The 22878-nt window shown below is 33.0% G+C and overlaps 1 protein-coding gene across 9 annotated transcripts in view; it reads right to left on the bottom strand.

Moving 5' to 3' along the window:
* dlg2 (discs, large homolog 2 (Drosophila)) overlaps positions 1–22878 on the bottom strand; it is a 420832-nt gene that overhangs the window by 387655 nt on the left and 10299 nt on the right. The gene's annotated exons all lie outside the window — the stretch shown is intronic.

Here is a 22878-nt window from a genome sequence, read left to right as displayed (position 1 = left end):
GAAAAAGTCTTTGTTTGTCTGGTAAATCAAGAACTGTGAATCTGTTCTTATTGAGTATTCATTTAAAAAAATTAGCTGATCAGCACAACAGACTTTTCTGAAAAGAACACTTTTAATTCATAGGCAATTCGGACACCTCATGAAATAGTAAAGCTTTTAGGGCTACAAAAAAAAAAACGAGTTAATTAGTCAGCTCAATCAGTTAATTAATCAAGCGTTCATTGATTGCAAACACTCAGCTTCTCCAAGAAAGCTTTGCTAAACTCATTGTGGGCATAGCTGGCGAGCTAGAGGAGATCATTTGGGACACGAGCGAAAGATTGTGCACCTGGTGCTTACATGTTGCTTGCTGAAGCCCAAATATTTCACACACGGTAGACAACGGTCCAGGAGTGGAAACAACTCAATTCACAGATAGCCTCAGCATCAGACAGCATACTCACAAACTACAGCCGGGTCACTGACCATTTGTGCATATTACGCACATTACTGGAAATCAAAGCGTTCTCTTTTTCATAAGTTCTCATTTGAACAGCCAACATTAAAATACAGATATATTTAAATCTATTTGTTCTTAAATATAATAAAATATATTTAATAAATGAATACATTATGAATCACCTTTTCGTTTATTCTCAGATTTGTGCGCCAGTCTATAATAATTGTTAAATGTGAATCCCTGATTTAAAGAAATGTGTTTTGGTTTTTTTATTTCTGCTGAACATAAAAGCAGCTGTTTTGAGTAGTGTTGTGTAAAGTTATTTTAAAAATGTATGTAATACAATCTTTAATCTCTTTTTTTAAGTAATTAAATGTGCTACTTAGTTACTCTTAAAAAGACAGTAATGAGAGAGAATATATTATATCGTTGTTTAATTTATTTTTGTTTGTGCTTGTTCATAAGATTAAAGATCCCCTAAAGTGCTTTGAAATGTACATTTTTTTTATTCGATGTTTGACGTTATCAAGATATCAGATACTAGAGAGCATTTGCTTGGTCAAGAAGCTGAGAAGCTGAAGTATGAGGTGACGTAAAACATTGATCCTCTTTTGGTATCTTCACAAAAAAAATTGTGGGAAATGGATTAAAAAAAAAAAACTTGCTCTGCTCGCTATGTTGATGAAGCATATATAAACAACTTGCCTAAAGTGGAACAAGTAGATTGAAAACTATATGTTGGTAAAAGTCATGAACCATGTAAGCAAAAAGAATTTAAATACTTTCAAACAGTGAATCGTGCAAAGGTGATTTAGACCTTAAAGTCAAAACTAAAAGGTATACTTGGAGGTCATCTTAATATACATAGTGTTTTATCAAAAGAAGTTCAACTACTGAGCGAGTCTAATCTCGACTTCTTAGAATTGAGTAAAACTTGGTACACAAATATGATTGATGTTCCTGGTTATACATGTTATAGGAAAGAATGATTGTCTGGTAAAAGAGTTGGAGTACTAGTTTATGTCAGAGTTATGTTTAAAGGTTCTGTGGTTAAACAAAAAATTTTAGGATTAGACTACTTAATTTTAAATGTAGTGTTATCAGCAAGAATTAATTTTAATATTGTGGTTTTATATTATCCCCCTCATCTCATAATGCTTCATTTTATCATAATTTTGATGAAGTAGTTAAATTGTCACATTGAAACAGTTTTACTCTGTGACTTTAATATAAATTGGTAGGATAACAGTAAGAAAAAAAAAAACCTTAAGTATTGTATCCAAATATAAATAATATCAAATGATAACATGCCCAACAAGAATCACTCGAGCTAGTAAAGCATTGATAGATTTCATTTTTACCAATAAGCCAGAGCGGATTACAAAAATCTATAGTTTGATAACAGGTCTGCCTGATCATAACCTGACCTTAATGGTCAGAAATCTAACAAAACAACAATTTCAGGGTGATTTTTTTGAACCAGAGTTAACACACAAATTGGAATTCCTAGGGAGAAAATCTTACAGTTTAAAAATGAATTGAACAATATAAATTGGGAGAAGACTAACATACTGATACTAACATCTAAAAAATTTTATTTTAATTTCATTGGACCTTTAAAATAGGCCTAAGACGAAGAAGTGCTACTTTAGAATACTTCTAAAACTACCCAACACTGATTTTGAAGAATGTTCTAGTAGTCATTGGCATCAGCTGTTAAAGGGCCATGAAATTCCCCTCTTTCAGTTCAAGTCTACCTCAGAAATTTTTCAAAAAAAAATGCTCCGAGAGGGGCTTGGAGCACTGCGATCAGAGGGAGGAGCGGGCGTGGTTGGCAGAGCAGGAGAAAAAAGAGGGAGCGAACAACTGCTGTTAGATGACTCACAAAATGAAACACAAACATGAGGAGACCCATGATATCCCTTAAGCTATTAAATTTAAAATGATTGAAAAATTATATTTTTTTTTTATTTAAAAAACTAATAAATAAATAAATTTGCTATTAATTTATTTAATAAATATCAGTTCTGAATGCATCAATATTTAGCAGAACTATGGATGTAGTTATGATCAGGTGCCCGATATGATGTGGAAATATCTTATCTGCTTGGTTTCCAAGGCAACCAGATAGAGAGAGGGAGAGATTCATAATCATAATCGCATCTGTCCATGCATTAACTCTTATTCTTTCCAACACAGAGAGATGTATGTGCGCGCGCACACATGCTCATTCACACACACTGCAGATCGGCAGCTGTTACACTCTTATGTAATGGATGGATGGTGTGGGCTCAGGGCTGTAATCTCACTCCTCTCCAGGGAGTGATTATTCCAGCTCCTTATGCTACCCACCAATGCATACCATCACACACACACACATAACAAACACACACCTCCTTATCTCCTGACGCAGACTCCCGCCTCTGTGATTCGACATGATTCATAAAACCACTTTGCTTTCTGAAAATGGCCTTTGCATTGAAATGTGTTACAACTGACACATATTGGCTGTTGTAAAACATGAGTATTCCGGGCAGAGGTTGATAAATTAATATCTATACACTCTCCCCCATGGTAAAATAATAGTTTGCATACATCTTATTTAATATTTTATACTCTCTTGTGAATCGTTTTATTTTCTGCAATGCAGCATGCAAGTAAAAATGTCAGTCTGCTTAACAACTCTGTCAGTGGGCCTTTTGCTATAAAATAAAGAGATTTCTACCTTATCTAAATGGGATGTCAAGCAGCGTTGAGTTCGGATTGTGTCAGCTTTCTTTGATGAAAGTACAACAGCTACCAAATATGTATTATGTTTGTCAATTTTAACGGAACTGCAAATGACAAAAGTAATATTGTTCTGTTCGGAGGTCTATTTTGGAGAGCATGCTCATTTAAGGTCAATATTATTAGCCCCCTCAAGCAATTTTCTTTAAATTGTCTACAGAACAAACCACTGTTATACAATGACTCGCCTAATTACCCTAACTTGCCTAATTAACCTAGTTAAGCCTTTAAATTGCACTTGACTGAATACAAGTATCTTGAAAAATATCTGATAAAAAAAATTATGACAAAGATCAAAGAAATCAGTTATCAGAAATGTATTAAAATCTAAAAAAATAAAATAAAATGAAAAAAAAAATAAATAAATAAATAAATAAAAATCTTAACTATTAAACAGAAATTGGGGACAAAAATATCCAGAGGGGCTAATAATTCAGGAGGGGTAATAATTCTGACTTCATCTGTGCATAGAATCTGACACGTTGCAGCTATTTTTTTTAACTGAAATGAAAAACTAGTTGCTAATGCCACATTTAATAATGCTTCAGAGATCAGAGTTTTGTTTTGTTTTTTTCCTGCAGGTGCACACTAGCCAAGGGTGTAATATTGTATTTGTTTAATTTCAAGTTGTTTTAAATTTTTGTTTTAGTTGAATTTTAGTTTAGTTTTAATTTTAGTCTTTTTTTTAATCTGCGTCTGCCCACTCCATAATACAATAACTCCATAAACCCGATTGATTTAAGAGCCAAGCTTAAGCAGCAAGCCAAAAGATGCCTCTATTAAGTGGACATGGCAACACTGCAAGACCTTTCCAAGTGTAAACAAAACACAGTACCTTTTTAGAGAGAGAAAGTTTTGAATTTATTATCAGCTTTTCTGACTATTTCATGGCAAAACCAGAAACATTTTGCATTTTATAAACAACATTTCATGAATATCACTTGTCTACAAAAAAAAAAGAAATAAAAAGAAATCATCAGCAATAAAGGTTTAAGGTCTAAGGTTTACTTTTGATAAACATTCTAGCATTTTTAAAGGATTCAAATTTTTAAAAAATATTTCCTTTAAAGTTTCTCTAGATAAAAATCATTGTCTGATAACAATAAAGTTCCAAAATATTCCAAAGGTACATGTTTAACAGTTTGTTTTCTGTTGCAATATTTACATTTTGGGGGATCTTGTCCTTTGGGTAAATGTCCATGAGTGAGTCTTGTGTGTTCGATACAGCATCTTGTGCAAAAAAAAAACTCATCACATCTTGAGTTAAAAAAAAAAAAAAAAAAAAAAAAAAACTTCAAACTGGACTTCAAATAGTTTATTTTAGAGCACTGATCCCATTCTGCTTGCCATTTGTTAATAAGATAGCCTTTTATTAGTGGCTTATCAACTCCGTTATCAATGTCGATAAACATCAGAGTTGGGTGTAACGAATTCCACAGTAATTTGAGGAACACAGTTTGTAACGAATTACATTTTAAATTTGTGTAATTTGATTACAGTTACTAAAGTCAATACAATTGCGCTACAAATACAGTTTTTAGAAGAAAAAAAAAATGCTTCTTTTGAATCACGTTTTCTGCTGCAACGTCAGTTAAGAAGCATTCGCTTTTGTAAAGCTAGAGGATGTGAGATGAAATAGCTGCAGTGGAGAGTGATTGCTTCTTCAAATGGAACATTACTTTGATTTCACAGAGCATAAAAACAAAAATATTGGAGTGAAATGCAGTCTAAAAACTTATGACTGATTTTAACTCGACCAGCAACTTGTTCAAGCATTGAACAAAGCATTTTACGACAATACTCAGCCTAAACAGGCTAAATTAAAAGGTTTTGTGCAGGACTGAGATAAGGTATCTTCTAAACTTGAAGAGATGCATAGCTGCTAATTGGGCCGTTTACATATCGCGTCTTTTATTTATTGCACGCGCATATATTGGAAGCGCATTTTTGCGAGTGCTTGCATTTTCAATAAGCATTCAGTTGAAAACCGCGAGTCATGTGACAAAAACTGACCAATCAGCTTCATACTTTGGAATATACACAGCTTTTTGATCCTATGGATGTCAGTGGTTACAGATATCTAGTTTTCTTTTTTCTTTTTTATTAAAATGAATGATGAGAGAATTTTACATTTTCATGAATTCTAAGTCTTTTGAATTTGTCAAGCTGATGATCAACCCATTGTAATGCTTTTCAGTGAATATGATATTACTAAAAGAGCTTCATTTTATTAGAGCTTCAAGTATATTTTATATGTTTTAAAAAGTCATTTCAAAGTAAGGTAATTTGTAATCTGATTACTTTTTACATAGAATAATTAGAAATGCAACCAGTTTGCAATTTTCCAGTAGTAATCAGTAATTTGTAATTACAAATTGTATTAATTATTACTAATTTCTTAACATAATGGAGGTTTAGTGCTGAAATATCATCAACAAGCAAAAACTAAAATGTGTCAAAATAGGAGGCATTTACAATAATGTCAATGATGCTCTTTTGCTTGGAAAAAAGTATTTATTTTGTATTGAACAGGAAAAAGAAACTCAAAAGGTTTTGAACCAATTGAGAGTGAGTGAAAGGAGAGTAAATATTCATTTTTGGGTGCCTTGATTCCTTATACGTTAGGGATCTTACCATGAAATCAAAGCACTGCTTCCTGCATCTCAGATGGCTATTTATCATTAGCATCTCACGTTCAGAAAACTGAAAAGGTTTCCGTTCCAAAACACACCAGTAAATTGCTCCCACTCTTTACTCTAAATACTGATGTGATGAAGACGAACAGCTTGCCTCTCGTTCTTGGCATGCTGCCTCTGTCGGCTTTGATAATTCTGCAATTCTCCGCTCCACCAACAAACTGACATAATAATCTGACTGGCTGAGATCTGTCTGCGAAGAGAGAAATAACAGCTTCATAACTGCTGAAGGTCAGGGTTCATGCTAGCGACAAATAACTCAAATGTATATATTTATATGCATATATACGCCGTATGCCTACTTTTTTCCATGAGCTGTTTGGGTATTACCACTTCTGCGGATCAATAATTACGTATACCCTCGGTATACTCGCTTGTTTTGCTGATTAGACTTCCATAAATTGCACATATTCACGTCCCCTTTAACTGTATACCAAATGGGTTTTTTTAACTCTCATCTTGATTTGTTACGATTGGTGCATTTTGTATAAATTGCGCCATTCTCCGCCCCCTGACGAGCGTAGAGAAAACTTCCGCCGCTCCGTTTTCAGCTAGTTTTACATTTATTCAGCAAATCACAGCTGTGCAGTGCGAGAGCATAAGGTGTGTGTTTATCGAAAGATTGTTATAATATCTGCATATACAGAAACACTTGTATCACTTGTACCCCAATGGGTCATGGAGGAGCATTCGGGTTTCCCCATCTACTGTTTCCTCGGCGCTCCCCTCATCATCACAGCTGCTTCCTCCAGCGAAAATACAGCTGTTAACGAACATTTCGCTGTTTATTTCAAAATTAACTATGAAAATAAAACACATTACAGTGCATGTGGCATTAACTATAGCATACATTCATGCACAGGATTAAACACATAACCACTCAGTGAATGTACTCATTTCAACTGCATATCATCACGTGTTGTATCTTATTATTTATTTTTCCTATTATGACTTTTATTATGATAGTGAAATATGTAAAATAGCCTGTACATTTTTATATGTTCATATTTATGCCATTTTGAATTTATAAAGTGGCCGTTTTATTTATTTAATATATGGAAAAAAAAATTTGAATATAGAAAATGATTTGTACTACGGTAAACGATGTTGAGCATATCTGGCTCATTCAGAACTCAAATGGCTTTGCCGGTCTATGAAATACAGTGAAATACTGCTAGTTTGGTATACAACCCTACCATATTTGTCAAACATTTATAAGTGTATTATTTTAAATTCTTACTTACACGCGTAACAATATGCGATTTAAAAGGGAAACTACTAGTATACAATAACAACAGCAGAGTACAGACTTCTAATAGGTTTAAAACAAGCATGCACAAATGTGACAATCAAACATAATGGCTGATTGATGTTTAAAGGAACCTAATAAATGTAAGGTAATAAGCCAGTAAAGAAAGTAAATTTCAATATTAAAATGATTAAATAAGCCACATACTGTAGCTTATTTGAATTTTTGAATAAGTGTGCTTTGCCTTTGTTTTCCTGATTTTAATTTTTTATTTTAAATTTACATTTTATGTTAAAAACATACAGTACTTGATATAGCGGTCTTGATTTTTTGTACAGTAATTACATTTTTACAAGTCCCTTTAGAGTTAAACAGTTGGGTTTTACCACAGCGTAATATATTCAGCCAATCTCTGGGTCTGCTGGGGGCACTATTAGCTAAACATAAATCACTGAATAGGATTAGATTATTAGCATCTTCTTTTAAAACAAACAATTTTGTTTTTGTTTTTGTCTTTTTAAATGGATAGTTTTCCCCAAAAATTAAAATTTATTTTTTATTTTTTTTTAACTTTACACAACCTTGTTCCAAACCGGTTTGTCTTTTTTTCCCTCTGTTCAACACAAAAGAAGATATATTGAAGAAAGCTGGAAACCTGTAACCATTTACAACATTGACAAAGTATTTGTTTTTCCTTTCGTGGAAGTTAATAGTTACAGGTAGCTGATATAAAAAAATATATATAGCTAATGAATCAAAGAAACATTGACTTTCGTTGTTTATTTGCCTACTTTCATTTAAAGTTTGGGTTGGGTGCAATAGTACACACCTTTTTTTTTAGGACTACACCACTGGTGTCAGGACATCTTGATGACACTGACACTTTCATTGACATCAATACTTACTTTTGAGGAATGAGCTATCCATTTTGAGCAAGTGACACACGTTTGCAGGTTATCTATAGGTTTTGCAGTTTGTACTAATTGTTTTGAGAAACGCATTAACTGTTGTGCAAATGTAAATAGTGTTGTGAGAATTGCACCAAAGCCACTGAGAAAAACAGTAATATAAATATAAATCACCTGAAGGGTTGCAAACCAATGGGGAAAAAAAGGCTATAACTATAAACTACTATTTTTTCTTCAGTAGGTTATGGATAAAATATGGTAATTCTAATGGTTTATTAAAATTAAAACCCAAAAAGTTAAGGTAACTCAAACCATTTGAGGAAACCAATAGCAACAAACCATTTAAAAAAACGAATCTATACAAGTACTGTAAACAATCAATTTGAGTAAACGAAGCAATCCGAGCACAGTAAAACCCAATAAATAAAGAGAACAAGCCAACTGACTACTGTAAAACCCAATAAGTTAAGTCAACTCAAACCGTTTGAGGAAACCGATTGCTACAAATCATTTGAGTTCAAAACTAATCTATACGAGTATTGTGAACTTACTCCATTTAAGTTGAAGTAATGAGGTATTTAAATCAACTCATTACCTTCAACATGGAGTTCAAAACTCTTTTCAAATTAGTACAATTAACTTTCAGTCTACTTTGAGTTAACTACACTCATCATCTGATAAAGTTGACTTTTGGGTTTTACAGTATTAGATTTTTGTAAATCACCAAGCGACCTGCCTTAATTGTCTCGTGACACCCCAGGGGGTCCCAAGCTTACTTTGGGAACCACTGCAATAGACGGCTGACTTTAGCACACATATGACTTTGTTTACAATTTCCGGTTCGCTTGCAAAAAGGGAAGTGTGAAAGTGAACTGTACCAAATAAATAAGGATTCTTTAAAAAAAAAAAAAAACTATATTTTTGGTCCAGACCAAAGCAAGGTGAACTACACTGTAAAAAAAAAAAAAAATGCTGGTTTCCACACACTCAACCTGTGTTGGAACAAAATGAAGAAATGGTTAACTTACAGTTTTTTTTACAAATTTAAGTGGATTGAACTTAAAACAATTAAGTTGTTCCAAAACATTAAGTTGTCCTAAAAACAAGCTCATTGTTTGAGCTCATTTTAAATAAGCAGTTTGAGCAAACAGTAAAGGTTATTGTTTGAGTGTAATAATCTTTCCTGGTGTGAATACATCACAATAATAAAGCTAAATAATAATAATAATAATAATAATAATTTTAAAAACATTTTGTTGTTTTAACCATGCATGTAACATTCTTATAAATATGTCATTTCATTTTTGTCAATTCCAACTTCAATATTACAGAAGAAACAACTAAAATGTATATTACTATAGACAAGTGATGCCAGTAAAGAACAATGAGCAAATTATAACCCACAGATATAAAATACAACAGAACATACAGATGAAAACAGTGCTTAACATTCTTTAGGTAGAAGTCTAACAGTGGTTTTGTCATCTCTAACGTGTTCTGTTCATCTTTGCTGCAGCACTGCCTCATTCGCAGCTAAATTTAGTTGGATTTATACTGAATTACATCACTAGCTTTAGTCATTGGTCTTCTGGAAAGAAGTTTTTTTCAGTGTGAAGAAGTGCAGGTTGCTCACTATGACACTGCTAGCCTCTCTGCTGAAGGCCTGCGTAACCATAGAGACAGGCAGAGACTGCACATCTCTCATGATATTTATCTTAGAGTATGACAGGTGTACATCTGACTCACAGAGTTAACGCACACTTCCTGTCCTTCATACTTGCATCCTAAACAATGTATGGCCGTTACAGAGTAAAGGAGAAAAGTTTTAAAACATGTCCAAACTGATCATTTCATTTAATATTCAACTTATGTTCTTTTAAACACTCCATATGACAAAGATCAGATTTATTTATTTTTTTTTTTGATATACAGTGTTCAGCATAATAGAGTACACCGCATTTTGAAAATGAATGTTTTTATCAATTTCTCAGTGAATACAGGCAATGTATTTTGGTGCATTTAAACAAACAAATTTATTAAACAGATATATTTATTAAAATAATATTTTAAAATCACCAAACATACTTAGAAATTGAAAGATAATACAATGAAATTCAAGCAAAATATTGCAAAAAATATATAAAAATACATAAATAGTTACAACCTACAAAATTAACAATTTCTTTTTTTTTTGCTTCTCTTGATTTTTCCTCTTTTCAAATTTATATTTCATATTTTTCCATAACTTATAAATTTGGGTGTATTAATTTTTGGATTGTTTTCGCAAGTTATTTTGTTAGATTAACTCCAGACTTGACTTCAGTACTGATTAATCTTTATATGCACAAATACAATATCGTACAGCTTCCTAATAAAATATGAATTTAAAAGATAGATTTGTGAGGGGTGTACTTATATATACTTAGCACTGTACGTCATAGAAAGTGGATTCATTGTGTACAAAAGGAGTGTGATGCTTAAAAGTGAACAGTTGCACTTGAAATCACACAAGGTGAATTATATAATCTATTTAAATACTTATATATATATATTTTTTTTTTTTTCTCTTCTCAGTCCTCATCTTAAATTGTCATAATTCATTGGTTCTCTCAAGCCATGTTCTTTGACCAGACAGAACTAAAGAGCTCCCTCTACTGGAAACACCGTTTTTTTTTTCATTGGAAACCAATAGCGTTATAAAATATAAAAATAATGTACCAGACCACCAGTTAATTGATGTTACATAAGAAACACTGTATAATAATTTTAGCCATGTTTTTGAGAGATACTAAGGTCAGTTGAAGTTGTATGAACATTCTGTTCTTTTTCTGTCGTTTTAAAATACAAATTTTTCTAAATAAATATATAAAATCATCAATGACCTTGGCAAAAACAATGTATAGTATATTCAATATTGAAAAAGAAAAAAATAAAATAAAATAATAATAATAATAATAATAATAATAATAATAATATCCCCAAAATTGTATTCATACTAACATTATTAGCTAATAATTATATTATAGATTTATTAGCGTATATAATAACAAATAAACTGATAAGTGATGGCAGTAGCATGCATGTTCTTGTCTGGAATATGGAACAAAAATAAATGCCAAAAGTATTCAAATAAAAAGCTTGTTGAATAGGACAAACTGAAAAAAATAATACATTGAATTAACAAGTACTAGTATTTTAATGACTTAAATTGCCAGGGTTTGTATTTTTAGGTCCTGAAATTTAACATAGCTGTTTATTATTATTATTATTATTATTATTATTATTATTATGATTTATAATGTCGAACTTTAAGAGCCGAATTTGAACTACAAAACTGAATATTTTTAAGTAAAACCTGTAAATTGAATATGATTTATTGAATTAATAAGTATGAAAACGTGTTTGAAATATTTTTAGTTGAAATATTCACAACTTAAATAAACCGCTATGTTAAATTTCAGGACCTAAAAATACAAACCCTGGCAATTTATGTCATTAAAATACAAGCACTTGTTAATTCATATTATTTTTTTCAGTTTGTCCTATTCAACAAGCTTTTTACTTCAAGACTTTTGGCTTTAATTTTGTTCCATACTGGAAACTCTAAAAAAAAAATAATAATAATAAAAATAAATAATACTGTTATTATTATTATTATCATTATTATTATTATTATTATTATTATTATTATTATTATTATTATTATTATTATTATTATTATTATATCTCAAATACCAGATAGCCTTTACCTCAGGATGAGTTAAGTGCACCTGATAAATGTTTCCTGTGGAGTGGCATCTAGATGAAACAGGCTGATTCCCACTAAACTCCACAAGATGGCAACATGATTCTCTTTAAAAGAAAACAACTGGCGCCCCACTGTCGTAAGCACGCAGAGAAACAGAGGTGGGCTCAGCAGTTTCTGTGTGGTTTTGCTTTGAAGCTAAAGGCTTGGTAAGGAAAATATTCACATTGCATGTGCATCTTTAGAACAGCATTAATATCTTCCTAGAAGCTCCACTGTCCTTGAGGGCATCTAATAATTTTCAGCCATCTGTTTCCAAGGTGGGGCCGAGCCTGATACTCAACCAAATGCACATGGCATTACATTTCTCTAAACACTGGCTTATAATAAACTCAAATTATACTATCAAATAAACATGCAAGTGTACCATTTTACCATGCCAACACTTAAAGGGATAGTTCACCCAAAAATGAAATCATATACTTACTGTTAAATAAAAAAGCCTTAAAATTTAAGCCGAATCAAATTAACCTCGAGTCAATTGAACGTGCTGTATATTTTGTTAAACTGACTTAAAACAGCTTCCGTAACTTATAAAATTAAGTTCATATAAAATTAAGAACATGATTTACTTAGTTAAGAAGTTAATGAATTAAAAACATGTGTTGTCATGACTAATTGATCATAATTTTTTTTTTTACAGTGCACCCTTTACTTGTCTCTAAACTTTGAGTTTCTGTCTTCTGTTAAAGAAGATGATGTTTTGAAAAATGCTGGAAACCTGCAACAATTGACATCCATATAAAGAAAAACTATGGAAGTCAATGGTTACAGGTTTTCAGATTTTCTTTAAAATATCTTCGTGTTTAACAACTTGGAACCACTTGAAGGAGGAAATGGAGTAAATTTTAGTTTTGGGTGAACTATCCCTTTAAAGTCAAAGCAATTCTGAAATTTAAACAAGGAACAGTTTAAAAAGGAATAAAAGTACATGCTTCATATACTAACACTTTATTTATTGACCTTTTTAAACATTGACAGACATGGTGATTATGAATTTGGCAAATATGAACTTGTAGCAAATGTGTTTAGATTAACATTAGGGTCAGTACTAAGGTTGTCGCGATACAATTAATTAATCTTACAATATTATACCAGCTAAAGTATCACGATCCCAAATAGTATTGAGATACTGTAATTCATAACTCAAATTACAAAGAAAATTTTCAGAAATACTATGTTATATTAGGCCTACTTGAATGTAATTTCATAACTCCCTTAAGGCCAAAAAGTATTATTTGCACCCCACGCCACCTAAAATGTATTTATTCATTGTTTATTTTGTAGATAACTCACCAACAAAAATACATTAAAATAAAGATACAAATTATACTGAATGAAATTCAGTAACAACTTATAGTGCAACGTATAGTGCAAGCTCTGTGATTGGTAGGCTTAGTATCGTTGACGAGTGTGGGCGGCATGGAGAAGGCAAAAATAAATAAATAGATAAAAGAGTGGTACATTAATAGTAATCGAGTTAAAATGTTCAATTAATGAAGGTTTTGATTTAGGCCAAATCGCCCAGCCTTATAAAAGAGCCAAGAATGTCGGTCTGCAATATTAACAGATGTTACCCGTTTTTGAGAATATGCTTATCAAAGTTCACCAACATATACAGCAAAAGGCTTTTCAAATAGAACTGCACTAGGGCTGCATGATATTGGAAAAAACATACACCGCGATATTTAAATTTTATATTACGATAACTTAATAATTTCAGATTGATTGGGTTAATTTTGTAGGTAAGTGCATGGAAATAAATCAAATTACAAGCAGAGATAAACCGCGCAAATACACAAATGATACAGAAATAAAATAATCAAGTGTACAATAAAGCTTTAAACCCTTCATTTTGTACAATAAATCTTTGGTAAAACTACAAACGTAATAGTTCCTTGCGCCCAAATGCTTTAAACTTGCTTAAAATGTTTACACAGGCCTTAAAACACAGGCAATCGATAAACTTTCACTTTATTATGGTTAAATGGAAATGACTCCAAAATTCTCATGTGTTCTAAACTGTCATGTGTACCTGGTAAACTATAATCCTGGCTCCACATTGCACGTCCTGCGATGTGACTATTGCATTAACACACATTGCGATATCGATGCTAAAACGATAGATTGTGCAGCCCTAAACTGCACCAACATTTAACTAAACACAGACAGTAGTAGCAACAGGTGAAGACAGAGGTGTCAGGTGAGAAGCAGTGACCTTAGAGCAACACCCATAATACTATGATCTTATGCTTCCATCACTAGAGCTCATATATCCTGTCAGAAAACCATGTAACGTCATTTACATAATCACTAAAGCCATCCAATTACACACGAGCATAGCGTTTTCTGCAGGTAGTCACAAAATGCACTTAGTCAATGATCGCAGATCTAGGTCATGCATTTACACTACCTGACAACCACTGACAGACGGTAATAGACTCAACACTGACCTGCGATCAGTCAATGCTCCCTGATAAACATCCTCACCCAGAATCCACCAATCTGAGGCATTACTTTCCACACTATTCGAGGCACATCAACTCAAGTCCGCTTGATCAGGAAAATAAAAAAAGACTATGTGTTTGTGTGTGTGTGAGAGAGCGAGAGAGAGGTCTAGCGTCCTGCTATGACAAGCAGAAGGATTAACAGTAGAGAACAGGCTATGGAAGAGTTCATTATTCTAGAGGAAGAAAAAAAAAAAAAAAACACTTTTAATCTGTCTTTTAAAGAGTACAAAAAAAAATTTGTCAAAAGATGGCACTACTCATTTTAGTGTCCATGCTAAATTTACCAAAAAAATAAATAAATAAAATTAATTACTGTATATGCAAGTGTCTGACATTCCAAATAAATCTTACACTTATAAGCTAAAACAAATGTGAAATAATGTTGTCAGCATAACAGATATAGTTACTTAGACTTATTTGTTTCTACCATTTATGAGTTGTTGTTTTTTTTTGTTAAACATAAAAGAAGATTATTTGAAAAATGCTGGAATCCTGCAACAAGAGACTTCCATATTTCATTTGTTTCTCTTACTTGGAAGTCAATGGTTGCATGTTTTCAGCATTTTTCTAAATATTTTCTTTTTTGTTCAACAGAAAAAAATAACTAATCCAGGTTTGGAACCACTTGAGGGAGAGTAAACTTTCATTTATGGTTGAACCATCCCTTTAAAGTCATGTCAGATTTCAAGATGGGATGTCACATTTTAGTGTCCACATTAAATTTACAACAACAAAAGTCATAAATAAACTTTATTTATTATTTATTTATTTTAATATATAGCTTAAAGGGGCTAATAATTTTAATTATTATTCAAAATGAAACTGCTTTTACTTTAGCTGAAATAAAAAAAAATAAGATTTCTCCAGAAGAAAAACTATGATCAGACATACTGTGAAAATTTCCTTGCTCTGTTAAACATCATTTCCCAAATAACATTTCAAATAACATCTGTACACTTTTATAAGCTTAAAAATGTTTAAAATAATGCATCAGCATAACATATATTGTTGTTGACAATCAGGCAAAAACTAGTGGCTTGAAGGACAGCTTGTGAAGTTGTGCACTGATGGATTTGCTCTTCAGTGTTAAATTGTTTAATTAATCGAGATTTAGATTTTAGGCCAAATTGCCCAGCCCTGCTAAATTGGCTTTGAAACAATAGTAATTTCTCACAAAACCTAAAAAAACAAAACAAAAAAAAAAAAAACACACATTTTCATTCAAAATGACATTATGTAGCCCTGGACCACAAAACCATTCTAAACTTGCATTGCTATTTGTAAGAATAGCCAACTATAATTTTACGAGTCAAGATTTTCTTTTACAGCAAAAATCATTAGCATACGAGCAATTTCATGCAAATATCAACCTTGCCATCAAAAAATTAGGTGATTACCAAAATAGAGAAACAGTTTCTAAGTTTTGTGTATGCTTGCATTTTACAGTACTGTAAACATGCCTCTGTCACCGATTTCAAACTATTATATTTGAAGTCACACAAGTGGCCATTTCACATCTGTCGCATCCATAACGAAACAGCACCACATCCATCAAGGAAAAAATGTAAAATAAACAAAAAAAAAAAAAATTTTGATTAGCATGATTTCTTTTGGGTTGTGCAGTTTAATACACAGAATTTCTAGAGTATGCTGTTTACTGTAAACTCACAGGCTTTTTTGGTCACATCTATAACACATGTTGATTTTAAATCTAAAAAACATTTACAGACTGATATTTTTCTGATCCCATAAGTTGGTAGTTTTGGAAAATATAAACAGACGTTTCAATATAATGTTAACATATATTTTCTATGTGAATTTATGTTGAGTTTTTTCTGCAAATGTCACATCCATAATGCTGAAATTGCTCATTAAGTAAAGAATTTGTTCAATGAAAACATTTAGTAAACTTTCCTACTGTAAATATATCAAAACTTAACTTCTGATTATTAACATGCATTGCTTAGAGCTTAATTTGGACAATTTTAAAAGTGATTTTCTCCATATTTAGATTTTATTTTTAACCCTCAGGTTCCAGATATTGAAATAGTTGCATCTCAGCCCAATGTTGTCTTGAACAATTAATGATCTAATCAAGAATTTAAAATGTAAACTGCTGCCTGCAATAAAGCCAGACTAAAGTTTTGATGAGCGCTCTGGAACTCTGAAACTTTAGCAAAGCAGTCACATTGTTATAGCTTTAAAGTTCAGACCAAATAGAGATCGCTATTCGCCATCCGTCCCCTGATATCAGGAACTCCCCTCCTACAAGAGTAACAGATCTGATTACAGTTTAGCAGCAGGAGCAAAAAAAAGCTTCTCGTGGGACGGTCTCTCTGTGAAACAGGAGTGCGCCGTCATGGCTCTCCTATTAAGAGGGCAGCGTCCAACCTTGTTCAGATGACAGTGACAAATAGCTCCCATTAAAAACCTCTATGGAACAAATTGGCAGACTGTGGTTGTGTTCCCGATTAGGCCGCAGTGGCTCAGTATCTAAAGGATTCCAATGAACAGCTGTGATGGAGAACGTTTAGCCAGGGAATCTCATCAAACAGGACAGAGTCTGAAAAACGAAAAGCTTTTGAAAAGTCAAACGTTTGAATATTGCAGTGGCCTAAACCCAGCATTATATGACCTTATTTATTTATTTATTTATTTTTTTGTTGAATGGGAGATTACAAGCGCATTTCTGTCATTAATGGCACAGCCAATGAATTACAGCATCTTCACTTTCAAATGTGAATCACTGTGACTTGCCAAAACTATAACAGCGACTATAACTACTATATTTATATGCACTGTAGGCCAAATATGAGGGACTTCTATATCAACAAATTGAAATTAGTAGTAGTAGGGATGTCCAGATCCGATCACGTGATTGGAAATCGGGCCCGATCAAACGGTTTCAGACTTGATCGAAATCGGACATTACCTCCTGATCAGGACTCGAATATATAATTTTCTCATTATTTTTTAACACATCTATAGTAATGCGGTGGCACAGAGTTAAACCTCTTTCTGGACTTCACACAGCAACGCGTGTAGCATGTCATCTTTGTTGCAGAGACGCAATTGGTTAAATGCCAACAAAGTAGAACACAGAGGCAGCTTGAAGCGGAAAGTGCAAGTATGTCTGTGGTGTGTGTATATATATATATATATTTACTGTTGCACTAAAGTCCAAAAGTGAAGAATTTATGTGATTTTTTTAAGCTACCTCACAGAAGTGCTCTGTTTGTTAACAGAGTTGTTGAATGTTAAAATAAGGTCAATTAATTAAAAAATAAGAAACATCCTGGATCAGTTTCATCACTCTTCTTCATTCATTATAGTATAGATGAGCAAAAAAAAAAAAAAACAAAAAAAAAACCTGATCAGGACATACCTAGTAGTAGTAGTAGTAGTAGTAGTAGATCTTTTTCATGAAACATCCAAAAGTAAACCTGTATAAGCATTTTTTTCCTCAAAGCCTTACACATTATACAATGAGCAAGTAAAATTAAAACAAACTTTTAAATCAGAGAATTTATGAAAATGGTCTAAAAGTAAAATAGCTTCTGGTATGGAGAATAGGGAAACAGCAGGCAAAGGGGAATATTTAAAATTAAAAAACAAAATGAGAAAGGTATAATGAAATGTCAATTAATGGCAGTTTGTAATACTATATTTTTTGGGGTCTGTGTTATAAAAATCAAACATGCCAAAATTATAAAATATGTCTCATGTAAAGCTCAAATGTCTGAGGTAAAATGAAGAGAGAAGTAAAAGAAGAAATAAGTTGAAGTAATAGACGAAAGATGTGTGAGATAATGGGGTGGGAAAATAATAAGCTTGTGCTTTATGCCGCTCCATTGCGATCATGTTGAAATGCATTTTGTTTAAAGAATTTATTTATTTCGAAAAGAAAAATCATACACAAAACAAATCAAAATCAACAATCCCAAAACTAAAAAGATATGTCATAAATTGGAAGAAATACAACAGGCTTTTCAAAAACACTATAAGGAACAACCTTAAAAGATTGTACGGACCTTGCAAGCATGCAAGTTTTTTTTTTTTTACACATGTTGGATTTATCATCAATTAGATCAATACAAAATAAAACACTATTTCAAATAACACAGTACCTACAAAAGAAATAAGCAAGGCTTTATCAAAACTTAAAACAACTAAAGTACCAGTAATGGACGTTTTCTCTGCAGAGTTGTATATAGGGCTGCAACTAACGATTATTTTAATAATCAATTAATCTGTCTATAATTTTTCTGATTGATTGATGAATCAGATTTAAAAATAAAAAAAGCATTCATTTGCAACCTTTTATACAGAACTACAATCTTTGGAAAGTGCAAACATGTTGCTCCTTGAACTTCCCTAAGCTGTTATAATAATAATAATAATAATAATAATAATAATAATAATAATAATAATAATAATAATAATAATAATAATATTATTATTATTATAAAAAAAAACTTAGTCTTGTCCTGTTTTCTATCCAAATATAAAAAACTATTAAATCAAGACACATACACGACACCTTAAACAGCATAAGAAATTATGTTTTGTTTTCAAAATTAAGTGATTGTATGTATGCACAAACAAAAATATTTGCCAATGGGGTAAGAAAAATAATCTTAATGAGATATAATCTCAAACAGAAGCTTTAAGCATCACTTCATTCTCATGCCATTTTTCTTGTCTAGTCTTGATTTAAGATTTTTTAGAAATTTGGACTGGAAACGAGACTAAACCACCGCACCTATGCCTCATTCATAAAAGCGGAACACACAGGATTCAACGCGTAAATTTATCGGTTACCCAAAATACATGTGTACAAGTGTGTTCACTCTGCTCCACACTCAAATAACGTTTTTTTTAATAATCAAACATCCCCGCGTCGCGCACTACAACGATTTGTCGTTGCATCCCTATGTTGTATAAAACATTTCAAGAACAATTGATGTCAAAGCTTTACACATTCTGAGTCCTTACATATTTCTTTTTTACCGTTTTCGGTCCCACTTTACATTACAGTAGATGGCCTTAACTAACACTGAAATTAATCATTTGCAATGCACTTATTGTGCAAATGTGTTTTAACATTGTACTTATGATCGATTAGATACCTTCATGTAACCACATCTGTAATTCATTTATGTAATTACACTGTTGACCAGACCATCCCTTATACCTTAACCCACCTTTAAACCTACCCATACCCCCCAAACTCTACCCGTATCCCACCTCATTGCAATAGATTCAAAACATCAAGCATAAAATATGTTTACATATTTGGGATGCTAAAGCATACCCTAGCTTATTGTTTTAGCACATTAAGAACAACAAACAGCATGTCTTGTAATGTAATGTGTATTTATATAGCGTATTTATTGTGTAGGGCCATACACCCAAAGCGTTTCACAATCATGAGGGGGGTCTCTCCACACCACCACCAGTGTGCACATCCACTTGGATGATGCGATGGCAGCCACAGGACAACGGTGCTAGTGCACTCACCACACACCAGCTATAGGTGAAGGGGAGAGACAGTGATAGAGCCAATTCGGAGGATGGGGATGATTGGGAGGCCATGATGCGTAAGGGCCGATAGAGTGAACTTGGCCAGCACCTCGGGGTTACACCCCTACTTTTTTACGAGAAGTGCCATGGGATTTTTAATGACCACAGAGAGTCATGACCTCGGTTTAACATCTAATCCGAAAGACAGCGCTCACTGACAGTATAGTGTCCCCTTCACTTTTACTGAGGCATTAGGACTCACACAGACCACAGGTTGAGTGCCCCCTGCTGGCCTCACTAACACCACTTCCGACAGCAACCTAGTTTTCCCATGTGGACTTCCGTCCTGGCCCTGCTTAGATTCAGTGAGCAACCGGTCTACGGCTGCAGGGTGATATGGCTGCGTCTTGACAGTCAAAAAGCAATCATTGTGTGATAAGTCCTATTTAAAATGCAGGGGAATAGCCCTATACATCAAGTTATGGAAGGAAACAAATATCCCTGTGGTGTTTCATACCTGAATGAGTCTCCTTTTTAAACAAATTATGTCAACCATTGAATGATCCATTCATAAAAAGTCACTTGCTCGGTTTCTAAATTATTCAGCCATTTTTAACAAATCATTGTAATATTTCAATAAATCTCTCATAAAAGACATGAACCTGCTGTAACACCTACTGTTTATTCTAATATTGTTACAGTTTTATTGTCATATTTATGCATTTACAACAGGTCTTGATCACCCCAAGGTACAAGCCCAAAAACAACTATCATTATCAAAAAAAGCCAAAAAATATTGAGAAATCTGTTTCCACCCCAAACAATATAGTTGTAAAATACAAACAGAAGGGTGTGTGTGTCTGTGTGTGTGTTTCCTGGTGAATGGACGAGTAGGTTAAGCGGTTAACAGGTTGCACTTCTCTGGCATGATGGCACACAGTCCAGATTACATTCACACTAATGCCTTCTAAGATGATTACCGCTATTTCAAGAAGTGACCTCAACAGCATTTTATTGAAAATCAACAGAAAGGGGAAAAGTTGGACAGATATAAGCAAAACGGTTTACATTTGTTTTAGTACATGCAAGCTTATAGTACATTTAAAAAGTGAAATGTGTTAAACATAGTACACTGGGCACTCATCTGTGAATGATTCAAGAGGGCAGCAAAGATTATTCAGGCCTGTTAGGATCACGTCACCTTTTCCAATTATTAGAAAGCAGTCTGCCTTCAACAGGAGATAATCAATGGGTTGATGTAAAGGTCAGAAGAAGAAAAATAAAAGAGATTGAGAAAAATATTTAGAGATATTACAGATGACAAATAGAGGGTGTATTTCACAAATATTGGTGCCCAATTACCCTAAAAAAATATTAATAGCACCGCTCATAGTTATACACTAGGGCTGAACAATATTGGGAAAAAAAAAAAAATCTGACATTGCGATATTTTGCTTTTCTGCAATACGAATATAATTTCACAAGATGACTTCTCTCTATTTGGCAAGAATTCATAGTTTTACATTGATTGGGACGGTTTTGTAGTGGAGTGAGTTTGAATAAAATATACAAAATTATCCAAAACTATACTAAATTAAAGAAACTAATGAAAGCAAAGATGAAAAGAGGTGAATTGGGTAAGCTAAATTGGCCGTAGTGTGTATGTATGTTTCCCAGTGATGGGTTGTGGCTGGAAGGGCATTCGCTGCGTAAAACATATGCTGGATAAGTTGGCAGTACATTCCGTTGTGGCAATTCCAGATTAATAAAGGGACTAAGCTGAAAATAAAATGAATGAATAAAACAACAATTCCTAAGATTTGCTTGGGATAACCAGGACGTAATTTGTGCCGGAACACGCCGGATCCGGAACCTCTGAAATCTGATCTGGCACCTCATTTTACTGATCCCCCTCCTCAACCGCCCTCCTCCACCATCCGCTGTTCACTTTTACTTTTTTCCGTGACTCCCCAACCCTTTTCACTTTGGTCCGCGACACCCCTCCACCATCCAACTCCCCACCATCTCTGATTATACACACTATTTAGATGAATCTAAACAAGATTTTTTAAATCATGCAGTTTTAGTGTCTGACTAATTCTCGTTCAACTCATTAAAGGCTTTTTTTGAAGAATTAAAAGAAAGCAAGCACATTTGAAGCCTCATTCAAAAATCATGAAAAATATGGCTAAAACATAAGAGATTGAGAAATTCTGAAAGAGTCCTTAGTGCACTGATGTTTTGCATCAATGTGCTTCTATGAAAAAATGATTTTGACATTAGCAAAGAATGACTCTCGGCACTTTCTAGAAAACCAACTAAATATTAATTGAAGTCAACAACAAAGCAATACATTTCACAGAAATATGAAGATGCATCATGTGTGTTGCATTCCTTAAAAATAAAGTAGAAGACACAAAGCTACAAGGTCAAAACATTATAGAAAAATAATTTTACCAGTGGACACCTTCGCACTGCACATTTCTGAGATTCTTTGCTAATTGATTGAATGAACATTTGCTTTAGACCAGAATAAAGGCCGACATCCCGGTGATGAAATGCTAACAGACTGTGACAGCACAGTAGCTCATCTCATTACAGAAATTATGAGAAGACCTTATATTCCAGAATCATCAATTGTACACTCAATATATTAAACTAACGAAGTGTCCAAACATTTAAAAAGGAATTCATGGATGTCAAAACCAAACACTGATCTCTGTAACTCCCTAAAGCACGCCGAAAGGAAATAGGAGCGTTTGTCCTTAAGCTCTAATTGACCTTGAGTATGAATAAAGGAGTTAAACCAATCAACATTTAAAAGCAATCTCGCTCTCCTATATGCAGAAGACAAAAGCTTGTGGAGATTTGAGCTTATGAGGAACACGTTTAAAATACCAGAGGCACAGGGAAGCATCTCCTGCCACATCAGCAAGGTTAAAAATAACTTTATTTCAGAAA

The sequence above is a fragment of the Danio aesculapii genome, chromosome 10 (assembly GCF_903798145.1).
Source record: "Danio aesculapii chromosome 10, fDanAes4.1, whole genome shotgun sequence".
Lineage (NCBI taxonomy): Eukaryota > Metazoa > Chordata > Actinopteri > Cypriniformes > Danionidae > Danio > Danio aesculapii.
Note: the sequence above shows the minus strand (reverse complement) of the source record. Positions and strands in the feature narration are given on the sequence as shown.